The sequence below is a fragment of the Uranotaenia lowii genome, chromosome 2 (assembly GCF_029784155.1).
Source record: "Uranotaenia lowii strain MFRU-FL chromosome 2, ASM2978415v1, whole genome shotgun sequence".
NCBI lineage: Eukaryota > Metazoa > Arthropoda > Insecta > Diptera > Culicidae > Uranotaenia > Uranotaenia lowii.
This window is the reverse complement of record NC_073692.1, coordinates 83,942,629-83,969,382: the sequence shown is the minus strand read 5'-3', so window position 1 is coordinate 83,969,382 and position 26,754 is coordinate 83,942,629. Positions and strand designations below refer to the sequence as shown.

At 34.6% G+C, this 26,754-nt stretch overlaps 1 protein-coding gene across 1 annotated transcript in view; it reads left to right on the top strand.

The window, feature by feature from the left end:
• The window catches only part of LOC129741613 (uncharacterized), a 91,975-nt gene that overhangs the window by 44,116 nt on the left and 21,105 nt on the right, over positions 1-26,754 (top strand). The gene's annotated exons all lie outside the window — the stretch shown is intronic.

Below are 26,754 nucleotides of genomic sequence, written 5' to 3'. Positions count from 1 at the left end.
GACAAAAATGACAAAAATGACAAAAATGACAAAAATGACAAAAATGACAAAAATGACAAAAATGACAAAAATGACAAAAATGACAAAAATGACAAAAATGACAAAAATGACAAAAATGACAAAAATGACAAAAATGACAAAAATGACAAAAATGACAAAAATGACAAAAATGACAAAAATGACAAAAATGACAAAAATGACAAAAATGACAAAAATGACAAAAATGACAAAAATGACAAAAATGACAAAAATGACAAAAATGACAAAAATGACAAAAATGACAAAAATGACAAAAATGACAAAAATGACAAAAATGACAAAAATGACAAAAATGACAAAAATGACAAAAATGACAAAAATGACAAAAATGACAAAAATGACAAAAATGACAAAAATGACAAAAATGACAAAAATGACAAAAATGACAAAAATGACAAAAATGACAAAAATGACAAAAATGACAAAAATGACAAAAATGACAAAAATGACAAAAATGACAAAAATGACAAAAATGACAAAAATGACAAAAATGACAAAAATGACAAAAATGACAAAAATGACAAAAATGACAAAAATGACAAAAATGACAAAAATGACAAAAATGACAAAAATGACAAAAATGACAAAAATGACAAAAATGACAAAAATGACAAAAATGACAAAAATGACAAAAATGACAAAAATGACAAAAATGACAAAAATGACAAAAATGACAAAAATGACAAAAATGACAAAAATGACAAAAATGACAAAAATGACAAAAATGACAAAAATGACAAAAATGACAAAAATGACAAAAATGACAAAAATGACAAAAATGACAAAAATGACAAAAATGACAAAAATGACAAAAATGACAAAAATGACAAAAATGACAAAAATGACAAAAATGACAAAAATGACAAAAATGACAAAAATGACAAAAATGACAAAAATGACAAAAATGACAAAAATGACAAAAATGACAAAAATGACAAAAATGACAAAAATGACAAAAATTACAAAAATGACAAAAATGACAAAAATGACAAAAATGACAAAAATGACAAAAATGACAAAAATGACAAAAATGACAAAAATGACAAAAATGACAAAAATGACAAAAATGACAAAAATGACAAAAATGACAAAAATGACAAAAATGACAAAAATGACAAAAATGACAAAAATGACAAAAATGAAAAAAATGACAGAAATGACAGAAATGACAGAAATGACAAAAATGACAAAAATGACAAAAATGACAAAAATGACAAAAATGACAAAAATGACAAAAATGACAAAAATGACAAAAATGACAAAAATGACAAAAATGACAAAAATGACAAAAATGACAAAAATGACAAAAATGACAAAAATGACAAAAATGACAAAAATGACAAAAATGACAAAAATGACAAAAATGACAAAAATGACAAAAATGACAAAAATGACAAAAATGACAAAAATGATAAAAATGACAAAAATGACAAAAATGACAAAAATGACAAAAATGACAAAAATGACAAAAATGACAAAAATGACAAAAATGACAAAAATGACAAAAATGACAAAAATGACAAAAATGACAAAAATGACAAAAATGACAAAAATGACAAAAATGACAAAAATGACAAAAATGACAAAAATGACAAAAATGACAAAAATGACAAAAATGACAAAAATGACAAAAATGACAAAAATGACAAAAATGACAAAAATGACAAAAATGACAAAAATGACAAAAATGACAAAAATGACAAAAATGACAAAAATGACAAAAATGACAAAAATGACAAAAATGACAAAAATGACAAAAATGACAAAAATGACAAAAATGACAAAAATGACAAAAATGACAAAAATGACAAAAATGACAAAAATGACAAAAATGACAAAAATGACAAAAATGACAAAAATGACAAAAATGACAAAAATGACAAAAATGACAAAAATGACAAAAATGACAAAAATAACAAAAATGACAAAAATGACAAAAATGACAAAAATGACAAAAATGACAAAAATGACAAAAATGACAAAAATGACAAAAATGACAAAAATGACAAAAATGACAAAAATGACAAAAATGACAAAAATGACAAAATTTTTGTCATTTTTGTCATTGACAAAAATGACAAAAATGACAAAAATGACAAAAATGACAAAAATGACAAAAATGACAAAAATGACAAAAATGACAAAAATGACAAAAATGACAAAAATGACAAAAATGACAAAAATGACAAAAATGACAAAAATGACAAAAATGACAAAAATGACAAAAATGACAAAAATGACAAAAATGACAAAAATGACAAAAATGACAAAAATGACAAAAATGACAAAAATGACAAAAATGACAAAAATGACAAAAATGACAAAAATGACAAAAATGACAAAAATGACAAAAATGACAAAAATGACAAAAATGACAAAAATGACAAAAATGACAAAAATGACAAAAATGACAAAAATGACAAAAATGACAAAAATGACAAAAATGACAAAAATGACAAAAATGACAAAAATGACAAAAATGACAAAAATGACAAAAATGACAAAAATGACAAAAATGACAAAAATGACAAAAATGACAAAAATGACAAAAATGACAAAAATGACAAAAATGACAAAAAAGACAAAAATGACAAAAATGACAAAAATGACAAAAATGACAAAAATGACAAAAATGACAAAAATGACAAAAATGACAAAAATGACAAAAATGACAAAAATGACAAAAATGACAAAAATGACAAAAATGACAAAAATGACAAAAATGACAAAAATGACAAAAATGACAAAAATGACAAAAATGACAAAAATGACAAAAATGACAAAAATGACAAAAATGACAAAAATGACAAAAATGACAAAAATGACAAAAATGACAAAAATGACAAAAATGACAAAAATGACAAAAATGACAAAAATGACAAAAATGACAAAAATGACAAAAATGACAAAAATGACAAAAATGACAAAAATGACAAAAATGACAAAAATGACAAAAATGACAAAAATGACAAAAATGACAAAAATGACAAAAATGACAAAAATGACAAAAATGACAAAAATGACAAAAATGACAAAAATGACAAAAATGACAAAAATGACAAAAATGACAAAAATGACAAAAATGACAAAAATGACAAAAATGACAAAAATGACAAAAATGACAAAAATGACAAAAATGACAAAAATGACAAAAATGACAAAAATGACAAAAATGACAAAAATGACAAAAATGACAAAAATGACAAAAATGACAAAAATGACAAAAATGACAAAAATGACAAAAATGACAAAAATGACAAAAATGACAAAAATGACAAAAATGACAAAAATGACAAAAATGACAAAAATGACAAAAATGACAAAAATGACAAAAATGACAAAAATGACAAAAATGACAAAAATGACAAAAATGACAAAAATGACAAAAATGACAAAAATGACAAAAATGACAAAAATGACAAAAATGACAAAAATGACAAAAATGACAAAAATGACAAAAATGACAAAAATGACAAAAATGACAAAAATGACAAAAATGACAAAAATGACAAAAATGACAAAAATGACAAAAATGACAAAAATGACAAAAATGACAAAAATGACAAAAATGACAAAAATGACAAAAATGACAAAAATGACAAAAATGACAAAAATGACAAAAATGACAAAAATGACAAAAATGACAAAAATGACAAAAATGACAAAAATGACAAAAATGACAAAAATGACAAAAATGACAAAAATGACAAAAATGACAAAAATGACAAAAATGACAAAAATGACAAAAATGACAAAAATGACAAAAATGACAAAAATGACAAAAATGACAAAAATGACAAAAATGACAAAAATGACAAAAATGACAAAAATGACAAAAATGACAAAAATGACAAAAATGACAAAAATGACAAAAATGACAAAAATGACAAAAATGACAAAAATGACAAAAATGACAAAAATGACAAAAATGACAAAAATGACAAAAATGACAAAAATGACAAAAATGACAAAAATGACAAAAATGACAAAAATGACAAAAATGACAAAAATGACAAAAATGACAAAAATGACAAAAATGACAAAAATGACAAAAATGACAAAAATGACAAAAATGACAAAAATGGCAAAAATGACAAAAATGACAAAATTTTTGTCATTTTTGTCATTGACAAAAATGACAAAAATGACAAAAATGACAAAAATGACAAAAATGACAAAAATGACAAAAATGACAAAAATGACAAAAATGACAAAAATGACAAAAATGACAAAAATGACAAAAATGACAAAAATGACAAAAATGACAAAAATGACAAAAATGACAAAAATGACAAAAATGACAAAAATGACAAAAATGACAAAAATGACAAAAATGACAAAAATGACAAAAATGACAAAAATGACAAAAATGACAAAAATGACAAAAATGACAAAAATGACAAAAATGACAAAAATGACAAAAATGACAAAAATGACAAAAATGACAAAAATGACAAAAATGACAAAAATGACAAAAATGACAAAAATGACAAAAATGACAAAAATGACAAAAATGACAAAAATGACAAAAATGACAAAAATGACAAAAATGACAAAAATGACAAAAATGACAAAAATGACAAAAATGACAAAAATGACAAAAATGACAAAAATGACAAAAATGACAAAAATGACAAAAATGACAAAAATGACAAAAATGACAAAAATGACAAAAATGACAAAAATGACAAAAATGACAAAAATGACAAAAATGACAAAAATGACAAAAATGACAAAAATGACAAAAATGACAAAAATGACAAAAATGACAAAAATGACAAAAATGACAAAAATGACAAAAATGACAAAAATGACAAAAATGACAAAAATGACAAAAATGACAAAAATGACAAAAATGACAAAAATGACAAAAATGACAAAAATGACAGAAATGACAGAAATGACAGAAATGACAAAAATGACAAAAATGACAAAAATGACAAAAATGACAAAAATGACAAAAATGACAAAAATGACAAAAATGACAAAAATGACAAAAATGACAAAAATGACAAAAATGACAAAAATGATAAAAATGACAAAAATGACAAAAATGACAAAAATGACAAAAATGACAAAAATGACAAAAATGACAAAAATGACAAAAATGACAAAAATGACAAAAATGACAAAAATGACAAAAATGACAAAAATGTCAAAAATGACAAAAATGACAAAAATGACAAAAATGACAAAAATGACAAAAATGACAAAAATGACAAAAATGACAAAAACGACAAAAATGACAAAAATGACAAAAATGACAAAAATGACAAAAATGACAAAAATGACAAAAATGACAAAAATGACAAAAATGACAAAAATGACAAAAATGACAAAAATGACAAAAATGACAAAAATGACAAAAATGACAAAAATGACAAAAATGACAAAAATGACAAAAATGACAAAAATGACAAAAATGACAAAAATGACAAAAATGACAAAAATGACAAAAATGACAAAAATGACAAAAATGACAAAAATGACAAAAATGACAAAAATGACAAAAATGACAAAAATGACAAAAATGACAAAAATGACAAAAATGACAAAAATGACAAAAATGACAAAAATGACAAAAATGACAAAAATGACAAAAATGACAAAAATGACAAAAATGACAAAAATGACAAAAATGACAAAAATGGCAAAAATGACAAAAATGACAAAAATGACAAAAATGACAAAAATGACAAAAATGACAAAAATGACAAAAATGACAAAAATGACAAAAATGACAAAAATGACAAAAATGACAAAAATGACAAAAATGACAAAAATGACAAAAATGACAAAAATGACAAAAATGACAAAAATGACAAAAATGACAAAAATGACAAAAATGACAAAAATGACAAAAATGACAAAAATGACAAAAATGACAAAAATGACAAAAATGACAAAAATGACAAAAATGACAAAAATGACAAAAATGACAAAAATGACAAAAATGACAAAAATGACAAAAATGACAAAAATGACAAAAATGACAAAAATGACAAAAATGACAAAAATGACAAAAATGACAAAAATGACAAAAATGACAAAAATGACAAAAATGACAAAAATGACAAAAATGACAAAAATGACAAAAATGACAAAAATGACAAAAATGACAAAAATGACAAAAATGGCAAAAATGACAAAAATGACAAAAATGGCAAAAATGGCAAAAATGGCAAAACTGACAAAAATGACAAAAATGACAAAAATGACAAAAATGACAAAAATGACAAAAATGACAAAAATGACAAAAATGACAAAAATGACAAAAATGACAAAAATGACAAAAATGACAAAAATGACAAAAATGACAAAAATGACAAAAATGACAAAAATGACAAAAATGACAAAAATGACAAAAATGACAAAAATGACAAAAATGACAAAAATGACAAAAATGACAAAAATGACAAAAATGACAAAAATGACAAAAATGACAAAAATGACAAAAATGACAAAAATGACAAAAATGACAAAAATGACAAAAATGACAAAAATGACAAAAATGACAAAAATGACAAAAATGACAAAAATGACAAAAATGACAAAAATGACAAAAATGACAAAAATGACAAAAATGACAAAAATGGCAAAAATGACAAAAATGACAAAAATGACAAAAATGACAAAAATGGCAAAACTGACAAAAATGACAAAAATGACAAAAATGACAAAAATGACAAAAATGACAAAAATGACAAAAATGACAAAAATGACAAAAATGAAAAAAATGACAAAAATGACAAAAATGACAAAAACACAACAACATGACAAAAATGACAATGGAATAATAATGATAAAAATGACAAATGACAAAAATCGTTGATTATAAATTTCCAACTTGCCAGTTATTTGTTGGATGCTACTTGATGCTACTTCAAGCATTATTTCTTCTGGATCAACAATGAACATTCTTAGTTCCCTAAGTTTTCTATCCGGAACTACAATGAACCCATAGAAGTTTAAAAATATAAAAAAAAATCCAAACTCCTGTTCATTTTTAAATGCGTAGCCATTTTTAATAGCTGTAAACGTTATCTCTAATTTAAATAAGGCAGACGCTCTTCTTTAAACATTCACAACAGGATCAGAACAGCCACTTCATGCTGTTCTCGGACTCCTTTAAATCCGCCTTCGATCCAACGATAGAATAAAAACCTCGCAGAAATTCTTAACGATTCACATAAAATATTCGCCGTATTCAAATAAGGGCTCGAGATGAAGCCCCTCCTCTAGAATAGTTTCGGCGTAGCCTAGCGGCAACTAACTCATCCAATCCAATTATAATATTTTTGTGCAGCCAATAGGCTTGTAGGGGATAAATATTCATAATGACAATTTGATAGCTCTTAGGATAATTTATGATTTCGCTCAACTTGCTGGACACCTTCCAAGGTTATCGATCGACCGCTCTAGGAATTTTCGTCTGGCGAATCGAGTTTTCCTACAGGTTAACGTTCCCGATTGAATCCTGTTTGCGGATTCGAAAAAATTTTCACTGAATGCCTGATTTATGTCGAAAATGTTTTCCTGTTTTCCTCTCATATTGATCTTCGGCTAAGAAGCAACAAATCCAACAAGAACAACACCCAGCTAAACGCAGGCAGTTGATGGCCTTGGCATTTGCATCTGCCAACCCCCAGACGTGACAACGAACGAAAAACAAAATCCGATCTGAATTGATTTTGCATTCCAAGAAGAGAGAAATGAGCATCCTCGAAAAGTGGTTCGAAAAACGTCTTCTTTCTACCGTTTGTACCAATATAGTGGGATCCGATGGCGTTTCAAGCGATTTAAATTTAGAATTTTTTTATTGATTGAATGAACACTTAATATTTATTAAAACAAGACAAAAATATATTATGAGTGTAAACAATTTAAAATATATAGTATATTAGTTATCCACCGTGAGTGCATGAATTGACTGCAATATCTGACTAAGTATATGTTCAAATGCTTTTTCTAAAATAATTAGTTCAATATTTTTAATGCAGAATAAACCATACCCAGACCCCGTTGCTTCGTATCTACTTTTATGGGGTGAATTTATTCTGTGTTTTGATGAATGCAAAAGTATTTCGGAAGAACATTTCAACCAGAAATAGAGCCAGAGATGTTTAGTGTTTGATTTGAAAAAAATGTCTGGAAAAGTCTGTATAGCGAATTTTGGTAGGGGTGATGAATTTTTTTTATTTATGGTCACCAGATCAGGATTTGAAAACTGCTAATCGCCCGTATTATTTTATTTATCTTTTTTAATTTACGTAGTATTCCGTATCACGACATAATGACGAACATCTTCTAATATATAAAGATGAGTTGGACTATATATCTTTGTTTGTTTGTATGCACCTTATACAAATCCACACCGCTGAACCGATCAGCCTGAAATTTGGTACAGTTATGTGTTTGGACCATGGTAAGGTTTTAGTAATAGTTTTGAGCCCCTCCCACCTAAGAAAAGGGACCCTCCCATACAACTTTCGTTTTTATTCACACGAATCAAAAGTCATGGCACCCATTTTGCCAACCGTTTTTCGTTTCCTTTGGCGGGGTTGTTTTCACCATCACCATGGGCTGGGCATTAGAAACGACCATCCGAGTTTACGTGTACTGAATAGCAAATCAAAGCTTGCTGAGTATTAAAAATTTGAGAGAGAAAATTTTGGCGGGTGTATTTTGTCCTCCTACTATTCAAAGCACGTGGTACCGGTACGAGATATTGGGATGCAAAATATGCCAACATTTGGAATTGAAAAATACAACTAGCCTGTTAGGAATATAATTAGAAGGACTAGAATTGTAGTGGCTTTCGAAGTGCTTTTTACCGCCTCTGAGGGGCTTTGAGGGTCTGCAAAAACATACTGTGAACTGAACAGTGAACAATTGATTGACTTTTTCAGCGGAACAACTATTTTCACTGAGTGTTGAAAAACTTATGAACCGATTTTCATAAATTCCAGCTTTCAAGAGCCAACCTTTTTTATATTTTTAGCATTTTTCATAGAGAAAGATAAATTGATTAGATTCAGAGTTATAAGTCGAAGGCTGCGGTTTTAACGCTTCGATAGCCTTCGAGGAATTCATACGGGGGTTTAGAAAATTGGTAAGGAAATTAAATCCAAGGTTTTGAGTTTAATACAATTCCATTTCATTGGCCAATTTCTAAGTTTTGAGTCATTTTTGGTCATCAATGTGACTTGACAGCATTGAACACCTTTCGAAATCATTAAAGGGATGATTGTGTCCAACAATGGAAACACTGAAATATATCTCAAATTAAATCTTTTTCTTAAAATTATAATGGTAACTTCGGTTCAGAGATAGTTTGTTTTCGATAACTTCAAAAAACTATAAGTAAAACTTTCAAGTTGAAGTTCAACATTTAAAAACAAGTACTCATAAAGCAGTGTGATTTTACAAAGCACACATACTGTTGAAAACATGCAAAGTTAGTTTTAAACATGGTTGAACAATATTCTAAATTCTTTTTTGAAAATTTCTGAGTAACACAGGAAGATCACTCAGCTTGAAAAGTGGGATGATCTCCAAAAAAAGGATTTCATCAAATGGGGGATGTGAAAGTTTAACAAACAGTTTCATCAGCTGAAGAGAAAAAAAATCAGGTAAAAGCTATTCAAGCTTCCTTAGAAATGGTGGGTGGAAAAAATGTTTGTTATGATAGGATGAACAAGCATTCAAGGGAAATAATTTTGAGTTACTTTGAACACAAACGCTATGAGGTTCGTTTTCAAAATTATGAACACGAGAAAAACAATAAATAATCTCAATCTAAACTTAAAAAAGACTAACAAAATTTACAAAGCTAACATGACCTAATATAGGCCAAATTTCTTATATCTTATCTTCTATATATATGGGAGAGTGGGGAATCATGAGCCACTATTTTTCGTTGTTCCATAACTTCCTTATTATAAAAGATAAAATGAAATTAAAAAATTTTATGGTTTTCTACATTTTCAAAGTATCATAAGGTATTTTTTTAAAATTTTTAATAAGTATTTTTCCCCAAATTCTGACTGTTTATAAAAAAGCAATATTTTTTGGATTTTGAAAAATGGTGGAGAATCGTGGGCCACCAAATCCAAATTGACCAAATAACATGCAAAGTTTATGAGTTGACCCAAAAATGTGATTTTCTAATTCATTTTGTTATTTTAAAGCAATTTCAGATGATGAAATAAAAAAGAGAGTTGTGTATGATCGCATAGATTCCAAAAGCTGGCTCGCGAACGTTTTGGCAAAATTGTATATAGGATGGACATAATATTTTTCATAACTGTTCATTTGGCATAAGAAAACTTTACAGATAGGAAAAACGTATTTTTAGGTCTGAATGTGTATAAAAACATCAAAATATAGGTGGTTCAAGATGTGTGGCCCACGATTCCCCACAAGCTATGATTTGCAAATTGGTTGCGTTTGTGTGACTTATTGATGTTTCATCAAAAATTCCTTTTCCACGTGAAAGATCATGACAAAACTGAGATCATAAGAATATGGGCATATTTTTGTTATGCACTTTAGGTTCCCCATCAATGAAATTAGCGGGTGATTTTTTAATTATGTTTGTAAATTTTTCTAACTTTTTTTAGCTTGATAAATAAAAGAAGCATATGATGCGTATTTCAGTCAACAACATATAGAAATATATGCTCACGCAAAGCGACGACAGATTTTTATCTCAACACACATCTGAGATATCAAAAGTGGCCCACGTTTCCCCATGGCCCACGATACCCCACTCTCCCCTATAAAAAGCAATTTCTGTGGGTTTGTTTGTTTGTCCTCTATAGACTCAGCCATCTTAAGAGCTAGAGAGCTGAAATTTGGCATGGATGCTCATTTGGACCAGGAATGATGAAAAATGTTTTCAGATTCTCGGATGATCCCTTCTGAAGAGGGTCGTCCATACAATACAAATATTGTTTTCGCGATATTGACGTTATTTTTCGTCGGATTGTGACGAAAATTTGCACATACGGGTTTTGAGAGATGAGAAATTGATTCCAGGTATTGAATTTTGTGTCAGGGGTCGGCAAAAGGGGTCGTCCATATGAACTGTTCAGTGTTTTTACAATATTGATTATGCATTGGATTCAGATGGAAATTTGCACATGAGTGTTTTGAGGGACGAGCAGTCGATTCCAGGTATTAAATTTAGGGTCAGGGGTTCGGTCGGTTAAAGGGGTCATCCATATGAACTTTTTAATGTGTTTACGATATTGGCGTAATTATGCATTGGATTGAGATGAAAATTTGCAGACGGGGATTTTACGGAGCGGACAATCGATTCCAGTTATCATATTTTGTAGAAGGGGTTGGCAAAAGGGGTCGTCCATATAAACTGTTCATTGTTTTTGCAATATTGAAGTTATTAAAAAAAAATGTTATGAAAATTTGCATGATTATATTATGAGGAACGATCAATCGATTCCAGGTTTTAAATTCAGGGTCAAAGGTCGGCCAAAGGGGTCGTCCATATTAACACTGTTTTTGCGATATTAATGCTTAAATACATTGGATTAAGATGAAAACTTGGTACGTGGGAGTTTCAAAGAACAAGTAATTGATTTCAGGAGTCGAATTTTAATTCAGAGGTCTTCGAAAGGGGTCGTCCATATAAACTGTTCAATGTTTTTGCGGGATTGACGTTATTAAGCATTGTATAGAGATGAAAATTCCCACATAGAAGTTTTGAGGGACGCTCAATTGATTCAGATTTCAAATCTCGAGTCTGGGGTTGGCAAAAATGGTCGTTCATATTATCTGTTCACTGTTTTGGCTATAGTGGGGATTATTCTGCGAGTCGAGTGACGTGACTCGCAAAATTTCACTGACACTAGGAAATGTTTCAAATGTTTCAGAAAAGAAACGTTGGTATGAATGAGCTTATCAATTTATCACAGGACATTTGAGCGTAAACTTCTAGCCTAGAGTGATTTCTGGAGTCGGCACAACGATGTGAAATTTTGCACATCACGCCACGTGACTCTCAGAATAAGCCCCATTGTCTTGATTGTACATCAGATTATAATGAAAATTTGCACATGGAAGTTTTACAGCACATGTTATTGATTTCACAAGTCAAATTTTGACAAGGAATCAGTAAAAGGGTTCGTCTTAAAATTTTCGATTTTTTTTTTGCAATAATTACGTTGTTGGGCATCATATAGAGGCAAAAAATTAACACGAAAGTGTTGTAGACGAGGAATCGATTACAGATAACAAACTTTCTATTAGACGAAAGAAAAAAGGGTCGTCCACATTTACTGTTTAATGTTTTTGCAATTATTGTTATATTATGCATGAGATCCAGACAAAAATTCATTCACGGTTGTTTTACAAAACGGACAATTGATTTATGAATGAAGTTTTTTAATCAGACGGCAGAAAATGGTTAGGTAATATTACCTTTTAAATATATTAGACATAATTTCGTTGTTAAGCATCCGAAAAAGACAAAAATTTGTACACGGGTGTTCTTTTCGACGATCAATCAATTTCTTATTTTAAACTTCCGTTCGGTAGACAAGCAAATAGGTCGTTTGCAAATTCTGTTTAGTATTTTAAGCAATTTTTTTGGTGAAAATGCGTCCCAATTACCAACCAAATACAAAATCATCAGCTTTAAAGTTAAAAGCGAAACAAAGTTCGTACGAGATCAGCTAGTGATGAATACAAAGCTTCCCAAATTTTGAGAAGCCCAAAGACTCATTTTGATTTTTATTTCATGCAAACCCAAGCAAGGCCGGGTAAAATCAGCTAGTAATTCCTATAGTTCACTCGGTCCATGGCAACCGTTCTCCGATTTCTCGGGCACCCCACGTTCGCCAGATCACGCTCGACTTGGTCCAACCACCTCGCTCGTTGCGCCCCGCTCGTCTTGTTCCTACTGGATTCGTAGCGAACACTTGTTTTGCAGGACAGTCGCCCGGCCATCTCGCAACACGTCCCGCCCAGCGTATCCGGCCAGCCTTCACCACCTTCTGGATACTGGGTTCGCCGTATAGTCGCGCGAGCTCGTGGTTCATCCTCATCCTCCGCCTCCACACTCCGTTCTCCTGTACGCCGCCAAAGATGGTTCTTAACAATCGTCGCTCGAATGCTCCGAGTGTACGCAGGTCCTCCTCGAGCAATATCCATGTCTCGTGCCCGTAGAGAACAACCGATCTAATAAGCGTCATATACAGGTTACACTTCGTGCGAGGGCTAAGTCTTCTCGACCGCAGTTGCTTGTGGAGTCCATAGTAGGCACGAATTCCGCTGATAATTCGCCTCCGGATCTCACGGCTGGTGTCATTGTCTGCGGTCACCAGTGAGCCGAGATAGACAAAGTCTTCGACTATCTCCAGCTCGTCGCCATCGATCGTGACCTTGTTACTACTGGACAAGCGGGTTCGGTCGGTCTCGGATCTGCAAGCCAGCATGTACTTCGTCTTGGACGTATTAATCATCAACCCAATCCTTCCGACTTCGCGTTTCAGTTTACGGTAGATCTCCTCCACCGTAGCAGATGATCTGCCGACTATATCAATGTCATCGGCAAAGCAGATAAGTTGACTGGATCTGTTGAAAATCGTGCCCCGCTTTTCGCCCACCGCTCTTCGAATAACAACTTCTAGCGCCACGTTGAACATCATGCAGGATATACCATCACCTCGTCGAAGCCCCCTGCGCGATTCGAATGAACTCGACCATTCACCCGAAATCTGCACACAGCACTGCGTTCCATCCATCGTCGCCTTGATCAGTCTGATCAGCTTCCCGGAAAAGCCGTTCTCGTCCATGATTTTCCATAGCTCGTTACGGTCGATCGTGTCGTATGCGGTTTTGAAGTCGATGAATAGATGGTGCGTAGGGACTTGGTGTTCCCGGCTTTTTTAGAGGATTTGCCGTAATGTGAATATCAGGTCCGTCGTTGACCGTCCCTCCATGAAGCTGGCCTGATGACTTCCCATCTGTTTGCTTGTAGCGTTAGGCGGCGGAGTAGGATTCGGGACAACACTTTGTAGGCGGCATTGAGGACAGTGATCGCTCGGTAGTTCTCACCATGCTTGTCCAACACCTCGCAAACAGAACAGAGCAGAGAACGACTTACACTTTTATCATTTCGGATTCCGAGTGCACTGCTCTGCCGATCAACGTTCACAAATCTTTTTGCCGAGTGCGCCCGATTGCGGTTGCTTTGACGGTCGAGTGGACGTCATTCGCTCTAAAGAAAAGAGAAGGAGCTGGCTAGAAACTTGCGCTCTAGCGTCGCTGCTGTGTAGCTCAGTGCATCAGGCCAGAAAGATTCCAATGCAGGGATGTTTTCTCAAAAAAAGCCGTCATGCTGTGCGAAACGGTGCATTAGTTGAAGAGATGTAGGTTTATGGATTAGCATTCCACATCTATTTATGTACGTAGCCGAACCCGGCTTTTCTTCTGGTTTGATTTTTGATTAAACAAACTTTCACAAATCCGATTTTCGACAAACAATTTAAAACTGAATTTGATATTCTTGTTTCATTCTCCAAATAATTCGAATAAAACTGGCAAAATCCAAGTATTGAAAAACCGGGCTAGCCCGGCCGAATCTGTAAACTTAAGATTATGTACTTTTAATTTCGTACGTAGGTAACATTAATTTACAAAAGCACCGCTTCGCAAGGTAACATTTACTTAAATTATCCGAAAATCTTTGTCTATTAAACAAACCGTGAAAATTACGCAGGGATCTGGGACAAATTTTAGAAATAAAACTGCAAAACCTCCACAAATCGTAAAAATCAGGATTAATCTTCCTTCACCGCTACAATTTTGATATTTTTCGACCGAAGAAAGAATTGGTCTTGGTGCAGAAACTCAATCTAGGGGAACTAAATCAAAATCGCCCAAAGCAGTTAATTTCCCTTTTTTATTTATAAAATTTAAAGTCAATGGTTCAAAATAAGCGCGATAATAACAATAACTTTTTTTGCTAAGAATTTTTCTAGTATTTTTTTTTAATTTAACCGTATCTCCTTGGGTTAAAATTGAAGAACTTGAACATTCTAAGCAAAGTTGTGTATTTTGTTGATATAAAAAACTTTGTAGAAAAAACTTAAGCTCTTAAATGCTAAATAAGAAAGTTATAAAGAAATCTCGCTAATGGTGGACCCCTCGACTTTATATTTTATATCAAAATATGCTCTTTGTTATAGAGAGTAAAGTTGCCGAAGACACCAGCAGTCTATCTAGTCTACTTTTGGGGTTATTAATTTAGTTCCGCTAGATTGATGTTCTGTATCATTGTGCATTGTAAATTTTGGCGCACTTCGAAACTTCGATCCAGGCGCAACCGATGAAGACAAACATAGTTTTCTGTGAAGCTTCTCTTTAACCCGTTTTCGAACGAGTTTATTTGAACCGAGAACGCACTTCATCAGTTTGCTTGCTTCTCTTGCCCACACTTTGGTGGACGCTTGGTCGCTCTGGAGCTAACTGTGCGTTTTCTAAAGCTTCTCCGTTTGGGAAGAGCGATGCGAAAAAATTACACGCTCTTACTCTAAACGGGCTAATCTGAGGAGCGATGCCAAGCATGGTTCTCACAGTCCAATTTGTCGCCCTTCTTGTAGATGGGGCATATAACCCCCTCCTTCCACTCCTCCGGTAGCTGTTCTATGTCCCAGATCCGGACTATCAACCGGTGTATACAATCGGCCAACTTGTCCGGGCCCATTTTGATGAGTTCAGCTGCGGTACCATCCTTCCCAGCCGACTTGTTTCTATTCAGCTGGCGAATGGCTTCCTTAACCTCACTCATCGTTGGGAGTGGCTCCTCTACGTCGTTGGCTACGCCAGCGATGTACCTTCCCCCACCGTCTTGATCTCCTGCATGTGCGCCGTTCAGGTGTTCATCGAAGTGCTGCTTCCACCTTCCACCTTTGCGGGATGCGTTGAGTTTCTGATAGAACTTTCGTGTTTCTTGGGAACGATGCAGCTGCTCAAGCTCCTCGAGCTCCTCCTCCTCCAGGTGACGCTTTTTCTCTCTTGGAAAATTCGGACTCGCTGCCTCTTCCGCTGTCGGTGATTTTCCACATTTCGACGGGTGCCTCTTTGCACTACTGCCGCCCGCGCGGCATTCTCTTCGTCCATCATCCTCCTACACTCCTCGTCGAAACAGTCGTTCCGTCGAGTTCGCTCCACATAACCGATGACGTTCTCCGCACGTTCTGTTGATGGCTGTCTTGATGAGAGGGGCTTCGTCAAGCTCGCCCTTTGCCGGCAGCGCTGCTTCGACCGATTGCGCGTAGTCTGCCGCGACTTCAGGTTGCTTCAGTCGTGCGATATTTAACCGAGGCGGGCGCCTGTTTCGTGTGTTGTTCACTACGGAGAGTTTTAGGCGCGTCTAAACCATCACCAGATAGTGGTCTGACTCGATGTTGGCGCCTCGACAGGATCTGACGTCGATGATGTCCGAGAAGTGCCGGCTGTCAATCAAAACGTGGTCGATCTGTGATTGCGTTTGGTACGGTGATCTCCAGGTGTACTTGTGTGGGAGGTGGTGCTGGAAAAAGGTACTACGTACGGCCATTCGTTTGGAGGCGGCGAAATCAATAAGTCTGAGGCCGTTTTCGTTGGTCAGCTGGTGCGCACTGAACCTTCTAATTGTCGGTTTGAATTCCTCCTCCTGGCCGACCTGAGCAATGAAATCCCCGATGATGATCTAGATATTATGTTTTGGGCAACGGTCTTATTCACGCTCCAGCTGCGCGTAAAATTCGTCTTTGTCATCACCGGTACATCCGAGGTGAGGGCTGTGCACGTTGATGATGCTGATGTTAAAGAACCGGCCCTTGATTCTCAACCGGCACATTCGTGAGTTGATCGGCCACCACCCGATCACGCGCTTTTGCAGCTTTTCCAGCTGTTAAAAGCTGTTCCAAGCTCGTGTGTGTTGCCGCAGCTCTGGTAGATGGCACGACCATCTGGGTACGTTCGTACCGTGGAGCCCTTCCAGCATACCTCCTGCAGTGCTACGATGTCGAATTTGCGGCTCTTCAATTCGATGGAGAGCACGTGGGTACTGCCCACAAAATTTAGAGATCGGCAGTTCCATGTTCCAAGTTTCCAATCGCTAGTCCCTTTTCGTCGCGTGGGTCTTGTCGATTTCCATCCGAAATTTGTTGTTCGTTGTTCGTTGCTTATGTTTTTTGTAGTCACGGGCTCGCAAGGCCCGCAGCTAACCCCACTATCTCGCAGGAGGACCTACGTGATGTTGCTGTTTTGGGTCCCGAACACCACCAGGACGTTGTTGCACTCCGCACGCCGCCCCTGACATGGAGAACAGACGCGTACGAAGCCCCCCAACTCAGTCTGCATGCGACCAAAGCATCCACCGGGGTTGGGTACTCGATCTCCGCTAGGGTTGCTCGAATCCCAGCTAGCACCACGGGGAGGTAGAGAATCGGAGTTACAGACAGGAGGTGATATGACCACCACCCGAAGGTTGGGTGTATAGGGTCTTGAGTTGCACATTGTCTACCGTTAACTAGCCAAACTATGACATTATCCCGTCCCTGTTCCACACCACTGTTCTTGGACCGTTCCGTCCAAGGGATTGCAGTGGAGAGAGAATTCTTTGCATTTGGAATGGTAATGATCAAAATTCCACAACTGCTTAACAAATTGTAACAATTTGCAACAATTAGCACATTTCCACTCTCTCTGAGCACTGGTTTCTCTCATTTTAACTTAAACCTTCTAATTCTCTCTAACAAATTGCAACAAATTACCACAAATTCAATCATAGCTGTAAAATTTGTTTGATCATTGACGATGATTCTCCGTTTATCTCAGTCCCCTGGTTCCGTCTGTCGGCAATTTCATGGCTCGGGATTCTAGCTGTCCAACCTTTTCGCTTTTGGATAATCCAACCAGCGGACGTCGTATCGACACCCGACTTTCTCTTCGCGCCGTTGGACACTCGCAACTGTCAGTCGTATCTCGTCAAGAACGAAGTGATGAGCAGATGCAATGTCTGCGTTTCGTTTGTTGTGGACATCAAGAAGGCTCCTTCTCCATTTTCAGCTGATGCAGATGTGTTCAATATGATTTTCTGTTCGATCATCTCGGGCTATCCAAGTGACCTTATGTGCTGATCGATGGGGGAAAAGCGATCTTCTAATCACCATGTTGTCGTTGCCACAAAATTCTACAAACAGCTCTCCGTTTTCCTTCATCTGTCCTAGACCATGGCGCCCCATGATGCGCTCAAGGTCCTAAGTGGATTTGAATATCACCCTTTGGAATTTTTTCAACCACGCTGTTCAGTTAACTGTAAAACGGCTCTCATTCCTGCAAATCGGCAACGTTAATTGGCGCATAATACTGGACCTTTGAAAGGTTTCTAACCCGTGTCAAAACTAACGTCACTTCAAGATAATGAAGATGGCTTTGCCACGAATAATCATTCTTTTATATGGACATTCGATGTAAGCGACGTCATCTAAAGTGTTCCGGTAACAATATTCATACATCTAGCCATGGTAACCAATGTGTGTCTTGGAATAACAAATCAGCATAAAAAGTATATCTGTAGGAAGTTAGTACTGCAGAGCCATCTAAAATAATTTAAGTGGTGAGAACATATTTTGATTGATTTTTCGGACGAATTGGTAATCTAATATTGCTATCTGGAAAACACTTGAGTTGAATTTGAAATAAGCCGAATTTCAGCTTTTCTTATTTAACTCTTTTCGAGAAGAAAATCCTTCTTTAAATGCTCGATTGGGATTCAATTCGCTCATAAATACAAAAATGTTTAAATTGATTGGCGATTTGCAGCAAAGCTGTTTTACATGCAACGCCAACTGATTGTCACTAATGGAACTAACAAAAGGGTGATGATAGCAGATTTTCAATATGGCAGTGAATACAAATTGATTCAAAAACTTAGTTTTTTATGGAAACTATCAAATTTCGGACAAAAATAACTGCTAAATCTTGTTAGAAAATCATAAATTTACTAGTTTCAATGCTTTGCGCATTAGTAAATATAAATTTGCATGTTTTTCCAGATAAAATTTAATTTCGATATATTCAAATAAAACCAAAGTGAAGCTATTTTAGAAGAATATCGATTTGGTGGAAACATGTCGAACTCAGAGGGGTAAATGGGTCGCCTAATGAGGTGTCGAGGACTCGAGGGATGCACAATTACTTACGATCTTTTAAACAAAACAGAAGAAATATATATATATCTATAGAAAATGTCCATGAAAAATGAAACAATGTATCAGTAACGAACAATGTATGGTATATTTGTACTTTTGTTAACTGTTTTACCAAAATATTAATAATAACTGTAAAGCTCTGAGTCACATGCGGCTCGCAAAAAGCCAGTTTGACATGCCTGTTTTTGACTGTGTTGCTGATTCGGTCAGTAGAGATTTTTTTAATTCCGTAGAAAAACAAAACATCCTTTGCGAATGCAGCTCCATAACATTCTTTAGCAGTTGCTTTTCGAATGAAGTTTAAGAAGTTAAATTTTCTATCCTGAAACTCGACATGTATCTAAAAATTAAAAAAAAATCAATAAGAACGAACTCTCAGAGGTGCTTCTAAAAAATTCTTTCCATGTCGTTTATTTCCAAATCGCTCCTTTTCGAGAACTTTTGCTAATGTATAGCGGCACTTCAAACATTCTTTCTCCGGGTAGGTCTTCCAAGTTATTGCAGGTTGACTCTTACAATTTTCCCGAAAAACTAAAAATTAATGAAGTTTAAATGATGAAAATGTTACAAAAAGTATTAGCGATTCAAGAATTCTCTTTTTCTTACCATATTCTCCAATCCAACTGACTAAATATATTATTTAACTGCGAAATTCTCAAAAATTGTCATGTGTTTTGGAAAACTTCTACTTGTTTTGACATTTGAGTCCCTAACATCATCATTTTGATCGCAGGGCCCTCTGAGAGTCGTTTTGAACTGCAAATCGCCAATACCAACAGCGCGAATACGAACAGCGGTTGCTTCGATAGTTTTGTATGTTTTTTGGCGTTGACGTTATTGAATACTCAAACCATTGACATCCATGTAGGGGTTACAAGATATTTCAGCCGCCTGTTAGGATGCCTCTTCTCCGAAGGGAGCAGCCACGAGCGTATAGAAAGGATTTTCAAAAAGTTACATTGGTATGCCCGTGTTCTGAATCTGGCTACGCTTATTCTTTCGTTTATCGGTTCCCATCTAATGAGGGCCGCGTGGGCCTGCGGGATTAACAGGAAACCAACTCCTCGTTCCCGAGTAGCGTGTTCTCCTCGTATGCCAGAGTAAACCAGAACTTGCCCGGACTGTGCCTTGTGTTTCCAGTGTTTGGCCAAAGGACTTCGCTCAGTCCCAATATCTCTAGCAAGTTGAGCCAGCTTATCTGGCTGGGCAAGGATCAAAACATTCCAAGTTCCAATTCTAGTCCGTTTTTTCACGCTAAAAATCGTTGCCAAAGTAAGCAATGTTAGCAGACATCAAATATTAACATATTGTCCATGTCAGTTCACAGTTTATAACAGATTTAAATATTCATAAAAAAAACAAGTGTTATCTACAATTGTGTGAAATTGAACTAACACTGTAACAACCCAAAAACACTTGAGATCCTTAGAATATTTGAATTCTTTAATATAGCAAGACAAATTTATTTATACTCCGGAATGAAAAATGTCAACATTAAAAATCAATCTATCACACTGTTCCAACGTCACTGTGGACTTGATTATGGGGCAGATTTACGATGTCAGTCATTTGAAAAATTTGCAGCTTCAAGCATGCAGCCAAACCTTTTTCTGATCACACGATATTTTTGATATCCCATCCGCGATTGATTATATGATGGTACGCATGTGTCGATTTGTGATGTCCGAATCGCGCAAACCCAAACAAGTTTGGCGCGTTCAGGTCATTGGCAAAAATTTATGCACCACCCCGGTGAGAAGCGCAAAAGATGTGCTTTTGTTTTAGAGCCAGAATTAGAGTGGGCGTTCACATTTTATAATGTCAAATGTTTTAGTGAACTCGAAATTAAGCATCCATAGAGAAAGCGATAAAAACTCAGAAGAAACGAAACAGGAGATAGTCATTCTGTTGAAATATAAATGAAACTGCCCGAGAAGAACCTTTTAATCGACAGAAAATTTTACTAATGAGAAAAAGATTGATATCTTTCATACTTTTCCACAATTCCCTGATTAGAATCACTCAGCACCTCGAAATCTATGCAAATGGTAATGGACTCAATCAATCACTTCTCTTAGGCTTCATCTGTAGTGTTTTAACGTTTGGAAACTTCATAAAAAATCAAGCTTCAAAGATATGTCTGTCACTGCTAAGAAGATGCGTCATTTAATGTACGCTCATTTTGTAGGAGATAATTTTGAAGATTTGCATTAATTTTCGTTTATTCGAATGCTACTGCATTTTTTTTTCTTTTGAAGTTTGACTGAGGTCTGAGACGCTATTTTGGTGCTTCGATTATGTCACTTCCTCCAACGATGAAAGCATCTCGACAGATGTATTTATTATGTTTATTTAAATCGTGTCAATATTTTATGGCTTGAAGGAGATTTATCGACTATTTTACTTGACATCAAAAACCTGTAAGCTGTCTAAATCAATGATGACTTCCATTCAACAGTCGGGAATATTATGATTGGTTTCCCGTTTTTTGGTATCTTAGCAAAGTCAAGGTGATTCTTAACATATCTAACGCCATAAGGTGCCATAAAATTTTATTACTGTATCGTGTTTTCAACTTTATATAAAAAAAAAGGCCAAGAATGAGAATTGTGTGAATTTTAAGGAGATGATTCATCTGATGGAAAAAGCAGATCAGACCTTCATTGATATTCAATGTACTTGTTATCATACGATCTCCGAATAAAATTACAATACTGATTATGGTTTATTGAATGATATATCGTCATTTTTAAACGCCTCATTTTTCTTATTTATTTAACTATATCTTATTTATTGAATTGATTATTTATCAAAGTCAATTTTTTAAAGATAAAAATAAAGAGAAATAGTTCTTACATTTGGTGACATAGAAAATAAGTAATCTTAATTCAAAATACAATTGGTTCAGAAAATTGCCATTCTATCGAGAAATTTAATTTTAAATTCAAAATTGCCACCAAAAAATGCTAAAAACCTTGATTATTAGCATAGATCTTTCATATTCCAGTTATTCCCAAAACTGGCCAAAAAGCCAAAAATATTTTAAAATAATCAATTTTGTCAACTGATCATGGGCATGATGTTGTCCATCTACAGTACGCTGTCCAACTTTCTATCCAATTAAAGTTCTGAACTGTCTCCAATAGGGGAGAGTGGGGATACTTGATCCCCTTTTCTTATTTTCACCATATCTCTTTGGAAAAAATTAGCAATTCGCACTCTTTTACATTTTCTGACAGCGTGTAACTTCAAGTTTCTATGCTCCTAAAAATAAAACGAAACTTGAACCCGTAGATGAACTAGAAGCATTTTCGTGGAAGTAAAAAAAATGCGATATTTTTTAGGTTATGGGAGACTTGATCCTTTATTCAGGAAGCCCAAATCCATGGAAAAAATCAAACAAAACCCCAAGATAGAATGTTAATTGACTATTTTGGTCATGTATGTTCTCATTTCACAATCTATAATTGTCAGAAAAAAAATCTATAGCTTATTCTCAACCCTTATGACATTGCATACTTACGGGCGCAATCTTTTATAAACAAGAGAAAATCAATTATTTTAGCCTTTTTCTTCAGATAATTGATGGATGAATATAAGCTATTGGATAAATATTAGTAATCTCGTAATCAGCAATGATCACGAACCATTGAGAAGAAGAATATACCGGGATCACAGGTTAGACGAAATGAAAGAGGTTGAAAATGACCGGGTAGAATTTATTTAGAAGCATATCATCACATATCAAATTTTTGTTCCTCACGGGCCTACTACTATGAAGCGGTAGATGCAGATAGAGTTGCATCTTCCACCACACATTAAAAAATTCTACCCGCTCATTTTCAACCTCTTTCATTTCGTCTAACCTTCTATCCACCTATATACAAAATTTTCATAATCTTTAGATGTCCCTACTAAAAAAGGACATCACTTTTCACCGCTAGGCCGATCAATTAAAACTACAAATATAAATTACGGTGATTAATCCTTCATAAAATTAAAATTTAAAAATATAATATTTGGCTTAGCATAAATTTAGATTCCCTAAAATATTTTGTATTCAGTTTGACATTATTCGATGGTAAAAAAAATAGGCGCAATGCACGGAATCGACAAATCTTCCAAGTTCTTGACGATCGAGCGCATCGTCCTTCGAATCTGCCAGTCCCAGTTAAAAATGCGACCCCTCAAAATTGTTGCCTTTTCATTCGGAGTGGTGACGGTGAAAGGAATATTCGATTTGATTGACTCCGGGCATCGATGATGACTCGATGTCATTTCAATTCACTCCGATCGATCCGAACTCCACCAGACCTTGTCTCCATCTAAACAAATCCAAACGACATTCTGAGCGCCAAGTGCCATCTTTATGATGGCTTGTAGGATCCAAGAACAGCAAAAACTAAGCAAAAGAACAACGACAATATAAAAAAAAAAGTCCAAGGCGTAACAGCTCGCAAAAATGTTGTTCCATAAACTATGGGATTATGTGCCCCGGCTCTAAGGTAGCGTCTCGGCGCGGACGAATTTAACTTGGACGACGCAATCTTCGCCGGGTTCCGAAAAGCTGAACCTGTTTTCCTCCAACGTCTTCCGGCTATAATGGTCGATGAAAGTGAATCCATATTATACACACACCGAACTGCCTGCCTGATTATCAATTCAAATCTGGAAAAGAAGAGCGTGCTCTGCTAATTCGCCACGATACTCTAATTTAAATATTTTGAGCAGATCATTCCACAAGCTAAGTTTGGTTTCTGCCTCGTGGGATTCTGTATAGAAATTTGAGAATAGAATCGAATATTTTTGACAACCACAACGTTTTGCGACGATAAAGAGAATTAATGTTTTTTGCCAAATTATAAATAAACTGAACGGAAAGGTATCGAAGACTATAATTCAACAGCAGAAATTCCAATGGAACATGATAAATAAACTTAAAATAGTCAGGAGAAAAAATCTAAAAATTTCTTAAAACTTCATAACAGCAAAAAATTAAATACACTATCATATTGATTCTTATAAATATTTGACAACTAATTTCATTTGAGCAAATCACTGCAATGACCTTGCGAAAATCTCAAGTTCTAGGAATAATTTTATTTGTAGAGTTGGCTTTCCATTCCCATAATTCTGTTGATTTTTATTGTACTAACTTCAATCAATGAATTCTTAACTTACATAGTAAGTATTATACAAACCATAACATGTGTAAAATGAGAGCTCTGTAGTTTTTTTTGTGTCCGATTTTCATTAAAATCGACCTTTCGAATTCCCATAGGAAGTCATCAAAAGACTCAGTTAAGTGTTGATATATATTGCACCTTTCACTGTTTTGCAAGGTTTAAAAAAAATCCGTATCTCACGATAGATTTGTCACCAAACATACTCAGAACTAGAACGGATTGAGAGAAAAAAAAACGTTTGCCGAGTTATCATTATCGTAAATGAAAACGGAGGATAAGTTATCGCTTTCTCATGTTTATCGCGTGAAGTAAAATAAGTAAGAGACCAGGTATCATTATCAGCAGTGCTTAATTTCTTTACCTTCTACATACCTATTGGGTGTCCTAATATGTCTGAATCAAAGCAATCGAAAGATTCCTTTTAATTCAACCACGGCAAATGAAAAGTTCATATACAGAGTCCTAATATGTCTTTGCACAATTCAAAATGACCGGTTTAAACACAATTTATAAGCAAATTATTTTCTTCTCTTTAATGTTCTCTATAGTCTTTTTCTACAGTGAATCATTTAAAAAATTATTCCAGTTTATCGCAAGCCGTTGATCGAATTTTTGATAGAAGACTGCTCATTGGCTTAAGCACAGACTGTATTTCGATGGTTTTGGGCACTTTTATCCAGTCTTCTGCGAAGTTATCGATAGAATCTGCAGGCTTTACATATTTTCTTAAATACGATTTGGTAAGGGTTCCAAAAGTTGCAATCGGTCTCTCTTAAGGACAATTTGTAGGATTCATCTCTGTCAGAAGAGGGAGAATTATGTGATAACGTCCCATCCCAAACCCGCGGAATGAATGAAGACACATAGTCAGTGAAATAACATACTTATCATGTATTGAATAACATGGTTCAACAAATGTAAACAAAACAAAAGAGAAGGGAGAAAAACGAATCCGCGCGAATCGAATGAGTCAAGTTGTGATACCTTGATTTTTTTTACTGATTTTGGAGCGTGATTCCGCGTATCGAGTGCTGTGCGGTAGTGTGCTTTTCGGAGCAGAATGGTTAGTGTCCGGCTTGAAACCCTACCAAAGGGATCCCCGGCCAACAAAGGAATTTCCACGGTGAGGTTTAGCTCAGAAGTGCTGAGGCAATCGTTAACCCCGTATCGGTGATACTCTCCGTGTCGACCAGTTTGACCCTTTAAGGAAACGAAGACTACTCCGACCAATATAAGTAACCCATCATTCTCCTTCGGTACGATCTGGACTTTGTTGGATTTGTACCAAGCCATCGTGTCTTTTGATTAGTGAACTGATGCCAAATCCGGCCAAAACAGTAGTAGATTATCATGCTGGCGCCGGTTCAGGCACTCTCCGACATAAATAGCTTCATTCATTGTGTCAGTAGTAACGATCGACACGGAAAGCATGTCAGACTCACATATGATGTGCCAAACTAATGAATTCTTACCGAATTTTTCGGTAAAACTTTATGTATCCGTCTCGTCAATACATTGGCCAACCCAAACAGTGTAAAACTGATCACCCGGAAGCGTTTTGTAATGAAACTTGCAATAAGTTTCATCGTCGATGATAACGCACACTGATTTTCCACACAGCAGTTGGTCATATAATTTACGAAAGCAGCTTGTTATTGACTCGGTTCATGACTTTAGGGGCCAAAGTTTTGTTCACCGGACCCGGTTTCCACCCACATTTTCTTTGTTCACGAAACTGCTTTCCTCTCCCTACTTCCGAATAGAATTTCGAAGGACTTCAAAGAATCTAATCTATCGGGTTCCGGGGGTGGTGTCTCCTTCAGTTTCTTCAGAAGTGTGTAAACCAGGATATCGAGACGGCCGTACATGGTTGTCAGATGTTCCATAACCTTGAGAACAGTGGCTGGGATGCAGGGCCGGATTCAGCCATCGGGGGGCCCGGGGCAATTTTTCTCGGGGGGCCCCTATGATTCGATTTTTTGAAAGTGTTAAAGAACTGGAGATGAGTTATTCAAATAGCCATGTCGTCTGCTTAGAAAATAGTTTCTGGTATCTTCAAATATAAATTGTTAATTAATCACGTGTAAACATTGCGGAAGAGTTTAGAAGTTTCTCAAAAATGAAATCTCTGATTTCAGCTACAAAATGCAAAATTTAATTCTCATTTTTTGGTACCCTTCTCACCAACAAAAAATTTTTAATTTATTTAAAAAGATTTTCTTATCACCATAAATCGTCTAGTTTGTGCATCATCGAGAAGTATTAAGATGAAGATTTGAAACATACAATACAAAATCAAAAAA